This window comes from Octopus bimaculoides, chromosome 24 (genome assembly GCF_046866305.1).
Source record: "Octopus bimaculoides isolate indiv1 chromosome 24, ASM4686630v1, whole genome shotgun sequence".
Classification (NCBI taxonomy): domain Eukaryota; kingdom Metazoa; phylum Mollusca; class Cephalopoda; order Octopoda; family Octopodidae; genus Octopus; species Octopus bimaculoides.
Window position 1 is genome coordinate 30,028,935 of NC_142951.1, and position 16,699 is coordinate 30,045,633.

Here is a 16,699-nt window from a genome sequence, read left to right on the forward strand (position 1 = left end):
CAGTTCACTTCCTCCAGTATTCTCGAACACTTTAGACAGCAAATTAATATCACTCATTTCTGTCAACTGCAGTTTTCTCTGCATTTTGGCCATACATTTCTCTGCATTTTGGCCATGCATTTCTCTGCATTTGGCCATGCATTTCTCTGCATTTTGGCCTCAATCTTATCAATTATAAATGTTCTGCACCTTGTAATTTTCGGTCTTTCTTTTCATTCCCCTCTAGTGATGTCTATTTGAAAGTAGTTTCTGTGGTTTTGATGCCCTTCCTAACATCAACTACTTCACAGATTGTATACTAGTTGGATTTTTTTCTCACAACATCAACACTGAAGAGGTTGAATAATCCTTGGTGAGACAGGACTAGGACCTCACATCCCTACACTTTAACCCTTTAGCATTTAAACCAGCTATATCTGGGCGAAATATTCTACTTGTTTTATTGTTCAAACTGGCTTACAATGTAATCTCCTACCCTAAAACATCATGCCTACCCTAAACAAATAAACATCATTGTAATCTCAAAGGTACAAGGTAATACTTGATTAATTCAAAACAATCTGATTAACCCTTTCGTTACCGCATTTCTGTTGAGATGCTCTGTGCTTCTTTCAATTAATTTTAAATATAACAAAGAATTTAGTAAAATATCTTCGTTATCATTAAGCTAGTGTTAGGAACATAAATTGTGACTAAGGTTTTGGTGGAAGATTTTAATTCAGGACTTTTGAAAACAAGACATTTGTACTACAGAGCCAGAGGCGGTTTCAGCCAGGTTGGTATCAAGAAGGCTATTGAGGACACTTTCTGTTGTGGGCCCTGGTTTAACCAGTTTCACTTGCAAAGATGGGGTTGCCTTGGGGCCATGTTAAATGACACTTGCGCAAGATTCCCCACAGTGGGACAATACTCCAACCAATACACAATTTGTACCTACATCGGGAAACCTTATAAAACTAGCTCCTATTATTTAAAACTTGAACATATGAAACAAAAGCAATTACTTTTGTTGGTCAGCTTAACAGAGAGAGAGAGAGAGAAAGAGAGAGAGAGAGAAAGGGAGACAGAGAGAGAGAGAGAGAAAGGGAGACAGAGAGAGAGAGAGAGAAAGAGAGAGAGAGAGAGAGAGGGAGACAGAGAGAGAGAGAGAGAGAGAGACCAATTTTGTGGTCGTGATCACGAGATGCTGTCATTATCTATCATCATTAATATTAATATCGTCATCATCATCAGCAGCATTATTAATGTCATCTGTTTATGAATAACATCATTAAAATATTTGAATATGTATTTTATTACCACAATAACAAAACTATTTAGATGCAAACAAAGCAGGGGTGGTGGGCAGCATTCTAGCTTTGCATATAATTGTTCTAGTTTGCCATTATCATTCGGAATGCATTAAATTGAGAATATATATATATGTATATATATATATATATGTGTGTGTGTTTGTGTGTGTTCGTGTGTGTTTGTGCGTGTCTGTGTGTGTTTGTGCGTGTCTGTGTGTGTTTGTGTGTGCTCGTATGCGTGTGTGCATTTGTATGTGTGTGTGTGTGAGTATTTGCATGTGTGCGTTTGTATATGAGTGCGTGTGTTTGTATGAGTTCATGTGCATTTGTATGTGAGTGTGTGTTTCTACGTACGTGTCTGTACAAGTGTGTGCATGTGTGTGTTTCTATGTATGTGTGTTTGTGTAAGGGGGGTAGGTGAGCAGACAGATATGTGTGTGTGTGCATGCATACATACATAAAGCCATGGGGCTGAAATGGCAGGATTTGATCTCAAAACAGAAATTTGAAACTAAAGATCCTACAAAGATCAAAACTCAGTTGCGTGGGTAAGAAACTTGCTCCCCAACCGTTTAGTTCCGGTTGAGAGGGGTGATGTCAGATTTACTTTTCGTCCTTCTGGGGTCCAGCAGGGGGTGGGTTAAATATTAAGCATAAAGGAATTTCACTTTCCCAAGAAACACAGGCCAGCAGCAAAGACCATTAGCCCTTTAGACCTCATGTCTTTCGCAATCTCTCATGTTCTTTCCATCATTCTTTGGTCTCTCCAGCTTCCACAGAAGCACCTTTCATGAGAAGGACTCCCAGAGAGCATCCTTTGCTTGTCTGAGAGAAGCAGCCAGGTACATAGGTTGCTTTGCTTTTCATAGCAAATGTTTTCACACAGCAGGGATGCTACCCCTCCTGCTACACTCCCCTCCACTCAAACCTGGAAGGCCCTGTCCGTGATTAACAGCTTTCTTCAACTGTAACATACCTGCAGACAACAGGCAAGCAATTTCTTTCTTTCTTTTTTTCTTTTTTGATATCTGCTGTTGGAGAGCACCTCCCTTTCTCCACCTATGTAGGGGGGATTGGTACCATTCTTTTGTCTCTGTGCCAGAGAGGTAAAGGGAGAAGGGTAACAGCCCCTACTGTGTGTAAAAACATTTGCTATGAAAACAACTATGAGCAAAATAACCCACATACTTAGATGTCTGCTTAAAAAGCAAGGAAGTCTGTCTGCTACAGAGATTGTTAGCTGGGGTTTCTATCTGGTGAAGGCCTTTCTATGAAAGCTGGAGACCAAAGAATGAGGGGAAAGAGCTAAAATCTGCTATAAGATATTGCTCAAGACATGAGGTCTAAGGGGTTCTGATCTATGTTGCTGGCATTTGCTCCTTAGGAAGCTGAAATTCCCAAGTACTATATCAATATTTTATCAACTCCCATCCCAAGAAAGAACAAACAAAATCTGACCATGTCTAGTAAGGTCATTGTCATCACTTCACCGCAGGGAATCTCCAGTGGGCAACTTTTTAAAACTTTTTTATTACAAATTTTTCATTATGATTTTCAATTTTATCATAGCTTTTTAATGTCAAACACGATTTTGAACAATGTTGTGCACTTGAACAAAACACTTCATCTCGCATTGGTCTGCAATCACTTCAACACCTGACACGTGGTACGTTGTGCACCTGTTCAGGTAACATTGATTTGATGGAGAGAGTGAGCTAAAATACGACATGAATATATTCGATCACAATAAACAAATTATTTGTGCAGGTCGTTCGGCAAAAGCTGACCACTCAGTGTCTTTTGCTGAACTGCAAAGTTACAGGGACATAAACAAACCAACACCAGCTGTCAAATGGTAGGGGTAGTGACAAACACTAACACAAAGATATACGTGTGCGTGTGTGTTTGTGTGTTTATGTAGGGTTCAATTCTCTGTAGCTGCCCAGGCTGTTTTCACAGGTATCCTGCATTCAAAATTTACTTTATTTTTTCATCATCATCATCATCGTTTAACGTCCGTTTTCCATGCTGGCATGGGTTGGACGGTTTGACTGGGGACTGGCAAGCCAAGAGGCCACACCAGGCTCCAATCTGATCCGGCAATGTTTCTACAGCTCGATGCCCTTCTAAATGCCAACTACTCCAAGAGTGTAGTGGGTGCTTTTTACGTGCCACCAGCACAGGAACCAGTCCGGTGGCACTGGCATCGACCACGTTCAGATGGTGCTTTTCACGTGCCACCAGCACAGGAGCCAGTCGGGGTGGCGGGGCTGGCATCATCCACATTCGGATGGTGCTTTTTACGTGCCACCGTAAAATACATATATGTAAGTATGTGTGTGTGATAGTGTGTGTATGATGGGCTTCCATACAGTTTCCACCTACCAAATTCACTAACAAGGAATCGGCTGGCCTGGGGCTATAGCAGAAAACATTCCTTATCCAAAGTGCCATACAGTGGGAATGAAACTGAAACCACGTGGTTGGAAAGCAAGCTTCTTCCCTCGACCATGCAGCTACGTCACCATAAAACAAAAATATAGAATTGAAGACAGATGGGTGTGGGCTGGGTGGAGAAGACATTGTATGGATGCTACAATGGAATGGCGATTGTGATGATGAGGATGATGGCTAGATGATAATGGCCAAGGTGTAGTAGGTGGGTGGTGTGGACGGGAAGCAACATTTTTCTAAGATCACAAAGGTATATATGTTTATGTATGTATGTATATAGAAACGTGTGTGCATGTGTGTATATGTAAACACACACACACACACACATGCATGCACACACATAAACCTACATACACACACACACATATTCAAACTTGTACCGTAGCTGTGCAACTATGTGCACGCATGTAAGCGCAAAAGCTTGAACATGTGTTCTCACTTGTAAATATGCATACAACCATGTGCATGCATAGGCCAAGAGAATAACGCTCGTCTGTATGTATGTGTGCGCGTGCAAGTGCACACACGCATGTGCATGCATGCGTTAAGAGATAATTCGAAATGAGGGATACACTCACACATACACACACAAAGATAAACTGAAGATTTCTCTTCACCACACACATACACACACACACACACACACATTATTAACATCCCTCCTTGCCAGCATTATTATTTCCCATCATGCAACACTCAGAAACTGGGTTAAGGGACAAAATGGAAGATTAAAGGATGAGATGGAAGATTGTGCGTGGGTTTGTAGTGATGGGTTAGGGGTAAAAGATGGTAAAAGAGTCGAAGTGGTGGCAGCGGCGGTGTGGTGGTATAGGTGGTGGTGGTGTAAATGCTGAGAGAGAGAGAGAAGGTTAAGAGAGCCGACTAAGAGGGATGACAGTAGGAGTAGGAACAGAAGAATGTGATGGAAATAGACAGAGAAGATAAGAGAAGTGTGAAGTGCTGGTGTGTGGGGATAGAGAAGGGGGAGGTAAAATGAAAGTGACAGGGTGGGGGTGACGGTGAGACAAAAAGGGAGGGGGAAGTAAGAGGGAGAGACAAGAGGATGCAGTGAGTGAGGTGGAGGAAAGAGATGAAGGGATGCAGTGAGAGAGAGGTGGGGGGAAATAAGAGACAGGTGCAGTGAGAGAGAGAGAGAGAAGAGGGAGAGAAAGAAGTATAGTAAGAAAGAAAGAGATAAATGAATGCAGTAAGAGAGAGAGAGAGAGAGGAAAGGTAAAGGAAAAGAGACAGAAGTGGAGACAAAAATTGAGAGAGAGAGAGAGAGAGAATGAGGTGGCTAGAGAAAGACCCCCAAAGGGTACAGTGGAAAGAGGGAGGTGGTGGTGACGTGTATGCATGAAAAAAGGGTGCAACAGTAAAAACGATGTGCAGTAAAGTGATGGGAGGGGAGGGGAAGGGAGTAACAAGGGGACAAGCGAAAGGGTTGCAGTGAGAGGCTGGCAGAGAGAAAGAGAGAGAAACAAAAAAGGCATAGAGTTACTGGTGAGATGTGGAGGAGGAAGGGGAGAGACAATATGTAAGAGAGGGGGTGAGAGAGTGAGAGGGTGGAGTGGAGTGGGCCAGGGTTGGGTTGGGTTGGTTTGTGTGTCAGAAACACAAAAAATCATGCAGAAGTAGAAAGACAGAAAAGACTTCATCAGCCCACGCCCACCACCACCAATTCCCCTACACACACACACACACATATTCTACTCTGTTCCCCCACCATCACTGCCACCCCACCGCCGATATCCTGTCTGCCCTCACTACTCCCACCCACCTACCCCCTTCGTCCCCCCACCGCCGCCACTGTTGACTAGTAATATGATGAGGAATGAGAAGATGGTACCTGAAGAAGACTACAACCTCTCAGCTCACCCCTCCTCTGCTTCCCACTTCGCTACACCTAGTGAGATAACAGGAACGGAACATATGAGGTAAGGCGTTAAGAGGTTGGGGGGGCAAGAGGAAAGTTGCCGGGGGAGGCAACTTGGTGCTTGCTGTGCTGTTAACAGCGATGTGATTATTTGGGAGGCTGTAAACAAGTTGTGGACATGCATTCACACACACACACACACACACACACACACAGGAGCCTAGCTAGGGTAGGGCACCCAGGGCACATGCCCTGGGTGCCAATTTGAGCAGGAGTGGGGGGGTGCAATTTTGGCCAATTTTTCTAATTAAGCCATTTAAAAAGGCAGGGTTTGTTTTGCTTATTGCCATCACGCAACTAGACAGAATGGGTTTCCTTACTTGACCTCACAAAATGCATGCACTGCATTTTAGGTGGGGTGGGGGTGGGGGTCACAGTTTTGATGCTTGTCCTGGATGCCACTTACCCTAGCTACGCCCCTGCACACACACACACACGTAGGCCATGCTGGAGCACTGCCTTTAGTTGAACAAATCAACCCCCAGGATTTATTCTTTGTAAGCCTACTACTTATTCCATTGGTCTCTTTTGCCAGCGTCGCCTACTGGCACTTGTGCTGGTGGCACGTTAGAAAATCATTTGAGCGAGGTCGTTGCCAGTGCCGCTGGACTGGCTCCTGTGCAGGTGGCATGTAAAAAACACCATGTTGAGCGTGGCCGTTGCTAGTACCGCCTGACTGGTCCTCGTGCCGGTGACACGTAAAAGCACCCACTACACTCTTGGAGTGGTTGTCGTTAGGAAGGGCATCCAGCTGTAGAAACTCTGCCAAATCAGATTGAAGCCTGGTGCAGCCATCTGGTTCACCAGTCCTCAGTCAAATCGTCCAACCCATGCTAGCATGGAAAGCAGACATTAAACGACGACGACGACGATGATGATATATATATATATCCAAAGTTTTAAATTTAAAAGAGAGTTCTGACGCTAATATCCATTATTATTGAAATTTATTCCTATGTCAACATTTCTGTATAAGGCTATATTTGAGAATGATCCTTAAGGAGTCTAATTTAGACCTTTTTCGGTGAAATCTCTTGCTATATTGGTAACGATTACATGTTTTTCTATGAACAAATATATATATATATATATATATATATATATATATATATATATATTTCAGCTGAACATTAAAAAAAATTGAGGCTGAATACTTAAAAAAACTGAAAAATTTCAAATCTCATCAGAAAAAAAACCTAACTGTTCATTCAGACTAGTGTTTTTATGTAAACTAATCCATCGTTTTGATACATGGCCATTGGAAACAACTGCATTATTGAAGTGTCGCTGCACACATGTAAAGTGACACTTCAATAAAAGGATTATGAAAGAAATTAAATTTCTGACATGCCAGGAAAGAAAAATAAAGAGAGCAAAAAAAAAAAGAAAAAGAAAGAAAAAAGAAAAAAATTGCCATCACAGATCTAAGTTCACCGTTCTAGGGCGAAACTAGGTTAAGCACCAGGGTATCAATTAAAAACTGGTACCACACCTCTCCTAAAATCTGTACTCTTATTACTGTATATTATAAAGGTCACTGGAACAACAGAATCAGTAAGGGCGTCAGACTAAATTGTTTAATATTCTAAGATCAAATCATGCTGCTGTTGCCTTCATGCCTCTCCAACTGATAACTGATGATGCTCGAAACCAGCTTCATTCCTATACACCAGTGTTTCTCAACTGGGCTTCCCCGGAACCGTAACGTTCCACAAAAGGTTTCTAGGGGTTCCACAAGAAAGAGTGAGATAAGCTAATGTCAATTTCATGATGGTAATATTACTACACATGCACAACATATCATTGGTTATTGTAATATAGACATCATCCTATCTAACCTATTATGTTATCAAAAAAAATACAACAACCATATATATATATATACACACACACACACACACACACACACACACACACACAGAGTAGTACCTTGGTTTTCGAACAACTCTGATCATGAATAGATCATGCTTTATATATATATGTATGTATGTATATATACAGATGTGTATATATATATATATATATATATATATATATATATATATATATATATATATATATATATAAAGCATGATCTATTCGTGATCAGAGGCACTCGTAAACCAAGGTACTACTGTATTAAATGAATATGAGAAAGACCAGAGATAAACCACGATATGTGATCAGAGTTGTTCAAAAACCGAGGTACTACTCCATATATATATATATATATATATATATATATATATATATATATATATATATATTTACTACTTGAACTACGATGAAAAAAAATATGAAAAAGTTATGGTATATAATTTCTTTTGTGCAGGGCTTCCTTGAGACATGTAATTTATTTTAAAGGTTACACAGGGGTAAAAAGGTTGAGAAACACTGCTCTACACCCTTTAAAAACTTGTGTTTTTATAGCCAAATTTAAAAGGACTAATAAGACATCTACCATTGTTTATCACTGATTTATTCATCAGTGGTCGCAGATAATGCGAGGGTTGGACAGTTTGACCAGAGCTGGCAAGCTGCGCCAGGTCCCAGTCTGCTTTGGCTTGGTCCCTACAGCTGGATGCCCTTCCCAACACCAACCACTTGACAGTGTGTGTGTATGCGTGTTTGTGCTGAGTACTTCTAATGCGGTACTCAGTTTTTGTTTACCTAATCCACTCACGAGGCTTTGGTCAGCCCGAGGGTGTTGTAGAAGACACTTGCGCAAGTTGCTATGCAGTGAGACTGAACCAGGATCCATTTGGTAGGGAAGCAAGCTTCTTACCACACACCCACGCTATGTCGACACTTCAACATATTATTGACTGTTTATTTATTTCTTATCTTTTTTTTTTAATCCACTCAGCATCCACTTGTTAACAAGTATTCACTAAATTGATTTCAATTCTACATTACGGAAAATATCTATCATGTTATATTATACACATCGCAAATAATAATGATTCAGATAAGGGATGTTAAACGATGATGATGATGATGATGATTAATGCATATGTAGTAAAAAAAAATATTAAAAAAAAAACGAACTGAAAGGCAACATATACACACACACACACACACACACACATGCACACACACATGCACATATGTGTATAGTTATTTTACAGAGCAGCAAGAAGAGGCAGTCGGATATTACATGTGCATGACAGCATCGCCATGCACAGCAATGCACATTTACTGTCACTGGCCCAGGGTGCAGCAGAATTCCATGAAATGGCTGATGGATGTAAACACGATGAGGGGAGGGGGCAAGGGAGGGATAGGGACGAAGTAAAATAAATAAGGTGGGTGGGCGAACCGGAGAGGGAAACATTCACAGGGACAGTTGAGAACATGATGACGATGATGCAGTAGATGAGGGTTGTGTGTGGGCTGGGGAGAGGGGGTGGAGGTGAGTCATATTTTCAGTAGTGGAGATGGTGGTGATGATGGAGCTGATAGTGATGGTGGTGGTGCTGATAGTGAAAGTAGGTGGTGATGATGGTAGTGGTTTGGGAGGTGGGGATCAGTAAGGGTTAATAGTAATGGACATTACTGTTTTCCTCTGCTCCTCTCTCTACTACTACTACTACTACTACTACTACTACTGTGGAAGTAGTTGAGAGTAGTGGTTAGTGGTGGTGGTGGTGGTGGTGATGGTGATGGTTTAGAGGGCCGCTGGTACCAGTGGTGAGAAGTAGAGTTTCACAGGAGAGGAGGAAGAGGGAATTGCCCAAAAAGACCTGGTGAAAGGAATGGGGGGAGGGGAAACCCTTTTTATGAAATGTGAAGTGGTGGTGGTGGTGGTGGTTAAGAGTGTGTGGAGGGTGGTGGAAGAATTAGGAAGAAGAGTTAGATGAGGGGGAAAGACATGATAGGAGAGCAAAGATAATAGTGGGGAGATAAGAAGAGAGAGAGAGAGAGAGAGAGAGAGAGAAGGAAAACGAAAGGGAAGAAGAAACAATCATTGTGACTCACATAACCAAGAAATGTTTAATTGATTAGTCAAGTAGAATACCATTATAGCTATTTACACTGCCCCACACCACCGTCTCTCTTTCTCTCTCTCTCTCTCTCACACACACACACTGAGTCTCATCTTCCTCTAATATAAAGATGAAGACAGAGAAAGTAAACAGAAATTGCACAATGTCTGTCTGTTTGTCTGTGTCTCGATCAACATGAATCACGTCTATACTAATACCAAAACACATTCATACAACTCTGTGTAATCATTTTCGTGTCTGTTCTGCCAAGCTTGCACGGAATGGACAGGTCTTCCCTAGCACAACATCTCCCACTTGTTGCCTTCCTTTGTTATCTCATTCGTCAGGTTCAACATCCTGAGACCAGCTCTCTCTTTCACCAATTTCTACCCACGCCTTCTTTGATCTTCTCCATTCATTAGTTCTATCCACTCCCAGCTTTCCATTATCCAGGTCTTATGAGTCCAAGGGCTAAAGGAAAATGGAAAAGCATTCAGCAGCACATACCCACCTTCTTTCCACTCCAGCCCTTAACACATCCCCTATATTCAATGCCTGTGTTACTCAACCACGCAGCATCGCACATCACACACTTCAAACACCAAAAAAGCTGCCCCTTCACTCAGAGAAAGAATCCTTTTGTTGCTAGTCAAGGTTACAGCTTCCTGAAAGACCTTTCTATCTGTCAGCACCACTCTATCCTTACCCCCTGGCTAATATACTACAAGAACACCCATTTCCACTGCTTATCAGGTCACCCATGGCAGGTGGTGGTGGTGGGTGGGGCGGCTTTTCTAAACACTTGAAAGGAATTTTATTTTCACAGGTGCTCTGACTGCTAACCACCTACTCCTGTCCATCTTTTACAGACCAAGTCTTTTCTTCTCAGCCAATCTCATTATATAACATCACTCCACACACTGTCCCCTATCTTGCTCCCTCTAACCGCCATCATCAACAATACCCAGGGTCTTTTAAGTAGCAATATCGTCCTTCCACCACTAGTATGTGTAATCTTAACACCCTGCTAAGGTTATTTCGGCACTCATTTACTTATTGTCTCTCATCCCTGTGAAGGAAATTGAGGTAACCTGAGAACTGTCAAAAGTGACGGAGAGATGTAACCAAAAGCCAATATCTCTTCGTCGTAAACTCTGTAAAGATTATTTATTCCGATATCAGTGGAATTTAGCTTTTTATTATGTTACTTGTTTCAGTCATTTGACTGCGGCCTTGCTGGAGCACCGCCTCAAAGGCTGTTTATAGTTGAAGAAATTGACCCCTAGGACTTATTCTTTATAAGCCTAGTACTTATTCTATCAGACTCTTTTGGCGAACCATTAAGCTATGGGGATGTAAACACATCAACATCGCTTGTCAAGCAGTGATGAGGGGAGACAGACACAAAGACATGTACACATAAATATATACATACATATATGTCTGTGTGTGTATGTGTATATATATATATATACATACAATGAGGTTCTTTCAGTTTCCATCTACCAAATCCATTCACAAGGCTTTGGTCAGCTCTAGACTAGAGTAGAAGACACTTGGCCAAGGTGCCAGGTAGTGGGACTGAACCAAGAACCATGTGGTCAGGAAGCAAGCTTCTTACCACACTCCATCCTTACCCCTGCGCCTTGTTCAGGTTCACAAAAGAACTCTCTGAGAGAACAGGTTTCAGTGGCTGAAAACATGTCAAACTGTGCAAAACATTAGCGAAGGACACCTCGATGTTTCCCCTCAATAAATATACCTGAAGCAAAATTCTTTCATGGATCCCTAAAATACCAGCTGTGGACACCCAGTTTACTACTTTGCTTGCATGAATCCCCAGGGGTCATATGTACCCTGGTTGAGAACCTCTGGGCCAAACAAAAACATCTAAGATGCTCTCGGCTTCGAGACAACAGATTCCACATGCTTTCACACTCACAACTTAAGCAATCCAACCGCTGCCCTTCTTTCCTGTCTGCTCTTCTCTTATTAATTTCCTTTTTTATTGTAATTTATATAATTATAGGGAAATAAATAATAGAAAATCAAATAATTATAATGAGTGATAATAATGCTAACTGGTTCTAATTTAGATACATGGCCATCAATTTTGAGGGGAGGGGGATGAGTCAATTACATTGACACTAGCACGTAACTGGTACTTTATGAACCCTAGAGAAATGGAACTGAAAGCTGACCTCGACAGGATTTGAACTCAGAATATGAAGAGCAGGAAGAAATACTGCTTAATATTGGTTTTGAGTTTTTTTGCAACTACCAAAGTGACTGAAGACTTATGAAACAAAAGCACTCAGTCTGATGTGTAAGGGGGGGGGGTCGGTATTAAGGAGGGCATCCATCAGTAAAAGCCATGTCGAAACAGACAGTGAAGCCTGGTACAGACTTCTGATGTGCCAGCCCATCAAACTGTCCAAACCATGCCAGCATGGAAAACTGACATTAAATGGTGATGATGATATATAAAATGAGGGCTAATTAGAAGTGGGGAAAACGAGCATAGATGTTAGTGCTTTGGACAGGCAAAGGGTTAAAATGATGTACAGCTGACCCGTACCAACCTGTTGTATTTGACTGGTACTTTATTTCGTTGACATACCACCCAAAACCCCCCCGCCCCTGTCCCAACCCCTGGAAAGATAAAAGACAGGAACTCGGAATTGTGAAGTCCCAATCTAAAAATACTACAAGGAATATCATTTGACACTAATAATTCTCTGAACCCATTGACCTCATGATGATGACAGTGGTGGTGATGATGATGATGATGACAGTGGTGGTGATGATGATGATGATGATGATGATGACAGTGGTGGTGATGATGATGATAATAGTGATGAGAACGGCGGTGGTGATAACAGTTATGATGATGATGATAATAGGTACAGTAGATTATTGTAATTACATTAGTAACAATAATTATAATTTTTAACGATTCCCAATATTTGGTTGCTGCTAAATTTAAATCAATTCTGGGAAACAAAGTAAAGAGAAGTTAAATCCACCAAAATTTTTACCAATAACAAGAATACTTTTATTTTTATTTTTCCAGGCATTAGACTGTGGCCATAATGGAGCACGACCTTGAAAAGTTCAGTCAAACAAACCAAGTCCAGTACTTTTCGCTTTTGTTCTTTTTTTTTTCTCAAGTCTGGTACTTATTCTAGCAGTTTCTTCTTTTCTTTTTGGCGAACAGCTGAAGATACAGAGATGTCAATAAACCAACACAAGTTGCAAAGCAGTGCTGGAGGTGGAGAGAACAAATACACACACACACACACACACTTTCCATCAACCAAATTCACTTGCAAGGCACTGGTTGGCCTAAGACTGTCATAGACATTTGGCCAAAGTGCTGCACAGTGAGACTGAACCCAAAACCATGTGGTTAGGGAGCAAGCTTCTTAACCGCACAGCCATACCTAATAATGATGACATTATTATTATTAGCTGAATAAAGTTGTGAGCTGGCAGAACTGTTACTATGCTGGACGAAATGCTTAGTGGTATTTCGCCCATCGCTACAGTCTGAGTTCAAATTCCACCAAGGTTCAAATTCCACCAAGGTCGACATTGCCTTTCATCCTTTCGGGAGTCAATGAAATAAGTACCAGTTATGCACTGGGGTCGATGAAATCGACAATCCCCCTCCCCCAAATTTCAGGCCTTGTGCTTATAGTAGAAAAGATTACTAATATTCTAAGTTCAAAATCTGCAGAGGTTGACACTACCTTTCATCCTTTTGGGGTCGATAAATTAAGTACCAGTTGAACACTGGGGTTGATGTAATTTATTTAATCTCTTTGTCTGTCCTTGTTTGTCCCCCTCTATGTTTAGCCCCCTGAGGGCAATAAAGAAATAAATATTATTATTATAATTATTATTATTATTATTATTAAGGCAGTGAGCTGGCAGAATCCTTAGCACACCAGACAAAACACTTAACAATATTTCGCCCATCCTTACATTTGGAGTTCAAATTCCACCGGGGTCAATTTTGGCTTTTATCCTTTTGGAGTCAATGAAATAAGTACCAGGTGCACACTGGGGTCAATGTAATCAAGTAGCCCCTCTCCCTCAAAGTTTCAGACCTTGTGCCTATAGTAGAAACATTATCATCATCACCATAATCATTAGTAGTGGTGGTGGTGGTAGTATGGTCTACATCTTGAATCAAAGAAATCTCTTGGAGCAGGTGGTAAGTCTTAACTTTAGCAGGGCAGAAACAGAAGCAAAGGAAATGCTGATAAAGAATCTTAGACTTTCTCGTTTATTTTTTTTCGTTTTAATTCCAATTTTGTGATTATTCTGTTCTGTCAGCACTATTAAGAGAGATATTTTGAAATTTGAGTTGGAATTATGGAATTGATAGAAAAACTTTAGAAGCATGCATGTATGTGGAGATGGTGGTGGTGGTGGTGGGGTGTATATAGGAGAAGGAAAGAATGTAAGGGGTGAGGAAGGAGAAGGGGAAGGGGAGGAGAATGGTGGGGTGGGGTGGGGTACTGGTGGGAGGGGTTAGCAAACTAAAGTTCTATAATTTTTCATTGAGGAGTCTGGCAATCAAAATTCTTTTCTGTGTGTGTGTGTGTGTGTCCATCTGAGTAAAACGTGACATGACGATTCAGCACAGGGTATCTTGTTGAACTCAGGTAGAGGTTATGTTTGGGATGATGAAAAAATAAGGAAAAATTCCAATTATTTATTTAAAAATGAGTAAAGATATAAAACATACAAAAAGAATTACATATATTACATGCGCTGAATTGTCAGTACTCCGAGTAAAACAGGAATCAAAGAGGTCCATAGGTAAAAAAAAAAAATGGTTGAGAAACACAGCCATGACCTTTCAAACCGATGAAGGAGCTTCAATGTGGTTGTTTGACCTGCTGGAAATAGTTGTTACATGTTCCTCGCATTACATCTTACTGTTGTGACGAGATTAGTATTACTGTAATGTAATATGGCACAAGGACTCCCCCGCCACCAACAGGACCCAAAGGACTCCTTGCAGCTGCCATCAGGGGCCACAGGTATTCTCCGCCACCACCACTAGGAACCAAAGGGATTCTCTGCTGTCACCTGGGACCACAGGAACTCCCCACCATCACCAGGGGCTGCAGGGAGTCTCCGCCATCACCAGGGGCCGCAGGGACTCCCTGCTATCATCAGGGGCCACAGGGACTCCCTGCTATCACCAGGGGCCACAGGGAGTCCCCGCCATCACCAGGGTCCACAAGGACTCCCCACCAACACCCTCAGAGGCCACAGGACTCCTCACCATCCCAGCACTATCCTACACTACTATAACTGACCCAACTGGCTACATTAAGTACGGCCAGACATTAATAATCAATAGCAGATCAATCCACTGATCAATGCCAATAAGTGAGCCTATCAGCTGCTGTTCGATCTGCTCCTAGAAACAGCAACCAAATCACTTTCTATATTAAACATTGTAAACAGAAACAATATTATCCTGGATACAGTGTGTAAATATGGATGGGATGGTCGCAATTAGAATGTCTTTTCGTAAGTATGCTTCAATAAAGCTGACCTGAAGCTAAACAAGTGACTCCCACCACAACCACCAGCAATTGTCTACTAGGACTCTTCTGCTGCTAGAAACACCAACCAAATCACTTTCTATATTAAACATTGTACAAGGAAATGTTCTGATGTAGTCCTGGATACAGTGTGTGAATATTGATGGGATGGTCGCAGTCGGAATGTCTGTGACTCCCACCACACCAACCACCAATTGTCTACAAGGACTCTTCTTGTCTACCCTTTAGCAAGTTGCCTTTAAATGCAGAGTCCATATATTTTCAACTCTGTGATTAGAAACAAATAAAAACAAGCGACCAACACCACTGATTATTCAGAGAGAGAGAGAGAGAGGAATGTGTCTGAGACAGAAGAGTTGTTGAGACATTCATGCCTTTTTTTCTAATAGCATTACCAAGGTGTCAAAATGAGGCCACAGACTAACACACCATTCCTTCAACCACCAGTAAACTGAAGTAAGAGCTTACAGACTCCACACCCCACCTCCTTAGCAGTGCTAACCGCCTGAAATATACTTAATCCTAAATCTCTTAAAACTGAGATTAATTAACTTGGCTAATTACTAACAGCACTTGTTGCCCTCCATACAACAACCAATCCAGGATATAAACATAATAATAACAAGAGCACTCAGAGAGTGCAAACCTCCGCCAAGGCAACATCAATATCCTCTCAACGATCAACTAGAGATGGTTTTTAAAATGAGAATATCTGAAATAAACTCCACTGCTCTCACAAATGAGAATACTAAAAATGAACCCGACTGCTCTCAAAAATTAAGTTAAAAAATCCAGAAAAATAATCCAGAATCCTTCTCCAATACCGGATTGATCTCAAAATCTAATCAGTTCGTGCCAGTCATGAGGCCAAACATCCCTGAAAGTTTCATCTGAATCCATCCAGCGGTTCTTGAGATATCTTGTCCATGGACAAACAAACAAACAAACAGAACTGAAAACAATACCTCTGCCTTTGCTAAAGGCAGAGGTAATAATAATAATAATAATAATAATAATAATAATAATGGTTTCAAATTTGGCACAAGGCCAGCAATTTCAGGGGAGTGAGTAAATCAATTACATTGACCCCAGTGTTCAATTGGTACTTATTTTATCAACCCCGAAATGCCACTAACCAGTTTTTCTGATACACTAATGATTTTGCCAGCTTGCCACCTTAATAATAATTAATAATAATAATTAATAATAATAATTAATAATAATAATTAATAATAATAATTAATAATAATAATTAATAATAATAATTAATAATAATAATTAATAATAATAATTAATAATAATAATTAATAATAATAATTAATAATAATAATTAATAATAATAATCCTTTCTACTAAAGGCACAAGGCCTGAAATTTTGGGGGAGGGGACTAGACGATTACATCAACCCCAGTGTGTTACTGGTACTTAATTTATCAATCACAAAAGGATGAGAGGCAAAGTCAA

General features: G+C 40.9%; 1 protein-coding gene across 7 annotated transcripts in view; it reads right to left on the minus strand.

The window, feature by feature from the left end:
• The window catches only part of LOC106868693 (ARF GTPase-activating protein GIT2), a 77,007-nt gene that overhangs the window by 47,597 nt on the left and 12,711 nt on the right, over window positions 1-16,699 (minus strand). The gene's annotated exons all lie outside the window — the stretch shown is intronic.